A 6,531-nucleotide genomic window follows, 5' to 3' on the forward strand; every position below is an offset into this window, starting at 1 on the left:
GTGAATAATCTTTCTCGGGGATATTTTTAGCACCTAGGAGCTAATTGAGTAATCACAAATCAGATGAAATTGCTTGTAATTCAAGCCTGCATAGTAATTTTTTAGGTGGATCCCTACTGGCAGCGCAAGTCCTAATATGTCATTGGCATCCTAGTAATATTCAGAGCCTTCTACCATTTTTTTGCAGGGAAAAAACAATTTTTTTTTAATAAAAATGGTATTTGAACATCTCATTTTCTTAGAATTATAGTTGTTATCATGGTTGTATTTTATTTCTCTTTGTAACAACTTTTTGAAAACTAAAACTAATTTTGATTTTAAAAAATTTAATAAATAAAAACAAAACCCACCTCAACATGAATAAAATAAAGAGAAAATTATGAAAATAAATATTTAGTTAATATTTATCATGCATCTCTATTGATATAGTATGTCTATTTGAAATTCTAAAATTCATATTCATATAGGGAATGAATAAAATTATAATGACCATAAAATTCATTAAGTATGTTTAAAAAGTCATTTCAACTAAATTGTGATTTCTATGATTGACTTATAAATATATTTGACCAAAATAAAAGTATTTAAGAAATAAAATTTTAAATATTTTTCATTTAATAGCTGAAATAGTATTTCAATTTAATATTTATAATTTATTATTATTCTTTTCATTTGGCAGATTAATTCCTTGAATAAAATTTCCCATTTACCATAATTTGTAATGTTACACTATTTATTCTATAAAAAAATATTTTTCAATATTATACTATTTATTCTAATTATTAAATTATTTATTTTTAGTTTTAATCATATATTTAATTTTTATTATTATTACTTTAAAATATATGTTTATTTAGGAAATAAATAAAATATATAATGCAGAAATGCTGAGGCTAAGCTCCTGTAGTTTTGTGAGCTGTGGCCGCCGAAGTTGACTGCTTAGCACCGGCTTTTCCGCGTTGCCATACCTTTTGCTTTTGGGTCCATTTCATTTGGTCGGTCAGGTCAATCCGTCACCATTATTATTATTATTATTTGTTATGCTTTTATTTTCTTTTCTAATCAAATTGTGTAACATTTGTTATTTGATACCTAATTAATTTTTTATCATGAGATCGATTCATTCTGAGGTAAAGAATATCTTTAATTAAAATTTTATGTTAAAGTTGAAAATCTAATTTCAAATCTTGATTAAGAAACTAAAATGTCGAATAAGAACTAGCAGTAATTTTATTTTATTTTTACCTTCCTTTACAATAGTGATTTCGCTAAAGAACGTTTGCATTTATTTTAATCATTTAATCCTAAGTTTATTACTATTTGTGTTTGCATTTAACTTTTGAGTTATATACTTATACTTGCTTCCTGAGAAGAAAAGAAGAAGAAAAAAGCAATAGCTTAGATTTTAGAAGATAATTTCATTATAAAAACTATAAACTCAAGAAATCTTTTATGAATTTTATTTTAATATATTAGTATTTAAAAAACTTTATATATTGTGAACAAGTTGTTACTTAATGGGCAATTACTTATTGCATCCCCTTTTTTTTTCTTGCACCTCTAAAAAGATATAAATAGACAAAACTATCCATCCACCCAATCACTTTTATATATTAAAAAGTGATTAATATATCAAATATTATAGAAAGTGGGATTTTTTTTATGATGTACCAATGTATAACAGAATTTTGGTAGAAAATTAAAATTCAACTGTTTTGCTATCGTAATTTAGAAAGAAAAAAAAATCCTGAAATATCTTATTAGAAAATTTTCGTACTCCGGTTAGAAGAATGTAATTATTGAAGAAGAAGCAGGAACGATGAAAGTAACGGTTATCTAATCTAGACTATTCATTGACTAACTAATGCTGCTATATATATTTTCATACATGCTTCACTACTATAAGTGTGATTGCGTACACTAGCAAGCAACTCTAGTCATGATAGTAGCTTTGATAGATTAGATTCATTATATATCTCTGTATACCTTAGATGAAAGCAAAAAGGATTAGAAAGAGCGACGAAAAGTTACAATGGGTACAGAAGAAGATGAAGAAGAGTGATTGTAATTTGTAATCGTCTTGTGGACCTTTCCACGCTTTTAGATCATTTGCAACAAAAATAATTGCATAATGAAACAGTAAGTGCATCAAGAAAAATATTAAATTCTCTATCATTTGAATTTTCTTTTTCCTTGATAGTGTCACTTGTGAATAGATACATCATACATCAATTAAAATATATTCTCGACACGTTATATCTAGATTCTAGATATGCCTATTGCCTACCATCTTTGAATTATACGCTAATCATATATAGTTTAAGCTCGAGATGTCATTGTACCAAAAATATTGAAATTTTGTCATCAGTGGTGTTGACGTGAAGTTTCCAAACTCCATCCAAGTTATTATTAAATTTTACACAATTTCCACATTTTGCTTACTATATACTAAAATGACGAGTTTGTTGGAATAATTATAGCAATGCAAGTGGATTATCCATGCTCTTATATATATAGCAACGAGGCCTAAGCCCAAAAGGAAAACAGATTACGAGATATTCATGCTCTTTTTAACCTCCAAATCTATTAAAGGAAAAAGAATGGATTACAAGTTAGACTAAACATCTGTTAAAATTTTACTTCAAAGCAATGTTCATATACCAATCCACCATGCACCGACCCACCTCAAACTAATGGGAAAGAAGTAAGATATGTGATTTTAGGCTGTGTTACAAGTATATATTTTAGGAGTTATTTGATTTAAGAAAGTATTTTATATTTTTATTGTCTATAGTCACTTCATATTTGGATCTTTTTTCAATAAAAATTTGTACAAAAAGAAAAATAAGAAGGTAAATAAATTAAATTTTTCTCATAAGTTAAAATCAACTTATGCACTTTAATATATTTATTATTTATTTATAATAATAGATTATATTTACTATCATATTGTATTTTTTCCATAACATGTTTTATATCAATATTAAATATATTCATAGTTGACGAAATTCATAACAAATGTCTTAGACTTATATTCATTTTTATTTTTAATATGAACATCTAACATAATATAAAAGATTAATCTCCAATAAAGGTCTAAACATGCATGAACAGACTAAATATATGCATGAAAAAAAAAGAGTAAACTACCAATTCGTTATTTAAGAACTACTATTTTTTAAGTAGTTTATTTATCGGCAAATTAAATGTCATTTATTGTTATATTGTTAATTTTTATTAGTAGAGGAAATTAAATATGTGATTTTTTCTCTTTTTTTTCTCTTTTAACTATTCAATTCACTTTATATCTTCATTCATTTTAAGTAGTTATTTAATAATAATAAAAAATAATACTATGCAAGTAATATGAGAAGGAGAAATCAGGTTAACTAGTCTGATAAATAATAATATATATATATATATATATATATATATATATATAATATTTTTTTGTTACCTCTCTTATGACATCTTATACTTATTAATCTTTTCTTTTTCCTCTCACATTGTTATAATATTTTTACAATCTATTGTATAAATAATATTACTCATTAAAAAAGCTTCCAAATTAGTCTATACTCTTTACTAAAATATATTAATTTAGAGATTAAAGTGATAAAATTTCAATATTCTGAGAATTACGTAAATAAGTTTTTGATAATTTCTTAAATAGTTTTATTACTTTAAGAACAAGAAAAAAAAATGAAATTAGTGCTTTACTCGTGAAAAACAAGGGTTCAAGGTCAGTGTGAGTTGGAATTTTGTTCTCGATCATTCAATGTCACATCTGAATATTGAGAACGTAGTCAAACCTCATTGAACTTGTAGGACCATTTGTCCAACAAGGTCTCTGCCTGAGTACCTACCTATCTAAGAATTCATTTGTTTCGGTCATTTATGAAAAATAATTACTTTTATAAGAAACTTTTTTTTTGCTGTATTTATTTGAGTTTTTGAAGAAAAGAAACAACACGACTCTAGAAAAATCAAATTTCTGATTATTTTGATAAACTACCTTGAATTGCTTTTTTAAAAAAATGAAATTATGTTTTTAAAATTGAAGAGATGAGAATAATACTTTTAAAATTGAGAAAAAAAATTACAAAAGTAAATTATTTATGTTGGGACACATTTTTTTATAAATATGTTGTGTCAAATTTAAAATTTAAAATCAAATTTAAATTAAGATTAATAAAATTTACAATAATCTTAATATCTAATTTACCTAAATAAGATATTTTCATTAAAACTGGATTTAATTAAACTTAATTAATAGTATTTAAAATGAATAAAAGTATTACTAAAATTAAATAGTCAATGCGAGAAAAGTCATATGACTAAGAGATTAGTTTTTAAAAATACTCTCAAATTAGAATTTAGAAGTACTCAAGTTATGAAGTGTGTTGGGTTTCACTATGCAGGCTTCTAGGGGCCGTTCATAGCTTTGAGAGTGCACTCACTGTCATGGAATGACTAGTAATTAGGGGCGATTTATTGAACATTGTTGCAAACTTGGAATTGTGAACTTAGTTGGCAATCCAATGAATTCCACAGCTGCAATTGCTGCAAGTAATGTTTTTGGGCTGCCTTGCAAGTAGATATATACAAAAAGTAATGTTTTTGGGATGCCTTCATGTACAGAATTGAGAGAAACCACTAGATTTACTCCACATATAAAAATCAATGCCAAGATATGACCGTCTACTACGTATTCAACATCTCCAGCTTGTGCAACTTGTATGAGAAACCTAATGCAGAAAATATGCATTTTCCAAAAGCAATCTAAAACATTTTCAGAAAACAACAAAATTATTAAACTGAGGCAACTTGAGTGTTACTGAATATAACTGAGACAATGGCAACTTCATCCTCGAAGCTTGAAAGACTGAGAGCCAGAAAACTAACCATCAGCCAACCATACATAAGTTGGTAGTACTAACAACTTACATAAAACTTCAAACTAGGAATCTAGAAAAAATCTAGAAAATAACTGAAGCAAAATTCAAGTCAATTTTTTTATACCATTAACATATTTAAAACAGAATAGTAAAAAAAAACTGGCTTGCATTTTACTCCCTGTTGTCATTTTCCAGAGGAAGACTTCAATAATCAATAATGAGTCCAATCCATGACCACATTATATGTTGCAGGAAGCTTTGGAGCTTCTTTATGTTAAACAATGTCGGACTTAGTATTTCTTGAGTTGCATCACTTGCACGTACAAGGACACTGGTGCAGTGGTATTTTTTTTTTTCTTACGTCATGATCTCAGGATTAGTCTTCAATGCAGGGTAACTCACCTTCCTTCAGACTCTTGTCAACCTGAACCTATCCTCACAAACGTCTCATAGCAGAAACATCTCTGCCTTCAACAACCTGAAGAAACCCTTCTTGTCACTGTGGTAAACTGATTGGAAGTAAAGATCGTGGGGGCTTCACCCTGGTGATCAACAATAGGAAATGCCTCAGCAAAAAATGCTCCTACAGTTTTATTCCACCCATAACGAAGCTGTTCCTATAGTCTTACCCCAACCATAATGAAAAACCAATACCAAAATATGACGTCCTACATCTCCATCGTCCTATATATGGTCATTTTGTATAGACAGCAGGGAGAAGATGTTCCTCTAAATAGACCATACTGCAGAGCAAAAGGTGGCTTATCTGGATCCAAGGTTTCTATCTTAGGTGCTGCTGTGCTGTGCCTGGGAGAATTGGACAACCCCTCACGTTGCTAATCAACTAGTTTCCGTTCTTCTTCATCTTTATGATGCTGTGAACTCCCTTAGTACTGTCAACTATGTTATTCATATTACACTTTCTTGCAGATGCCACGAAGGTGGCCTTTATTAGGAGTTATTTCTTTTGTATATTTAGAATTTCAGATGGACAAAAAATACTGTAAATAGAAATATTTGATACGTGTTGTTATTTATAAACTTACTAACCCAGTAATCCTGAATATGCCAGTAATGTAACAAATGACCTGGCAAAGAGATTCACTTCCCACAGGCCACAACTATGATTAACTACATTTAAACATGGCATAATGTAACAAATTTCTAGTAGCTGGAAAAAAGTATCTAAATTGTGATTAGATGATGAAATTTTGGTTTGCTGTTACACTGTGGTGGTCGATTTATGTCTTTTCCAATTTTTCTTTGCAATGGATTTGACTGTGGTGCATCCAATTGTGATTTTACTAATCCAAGATACCGGAAGTTTTGATGAATCGAGCTCGGGTGCATTTGACAATAACGATGATGGGGAATAAGTGTGGGTTTTTAATACCAAGGTAACTCCTGCTAGACATAGCCTTTAATTTTATTCTGGAAAAAACATACTGACTTTATATATTAATCATGATCGAATGTAGTATAAATTACATCTAACGGTGTAGATAAAAGCAAAGCAAACAAGAACAAAGAATGAAAATGCATGAATAGCAGGATACTCATGCGGCTACATGGTCTCCAATTAATGGGTTATTAGCCTGATAGGCGAAGGTAATTCCGCACAATGTTGTAAATC

The sequence above is a fragment of the Glycine max genome, chromosome 13 (assembly GCF_000004515.6).
Source record: "Glycine max cultivar Williams 82 chromosome 13, Glycine_max_v4.0, whole genome shotgun sequence".
In the NCBI taxonomy this organism is placed as follows: Eukaryota; Viridiplantae; Streptophyta; class Magnoliopsida; order Fabales; family Fabaceae; genus Glycine; species Glycine max.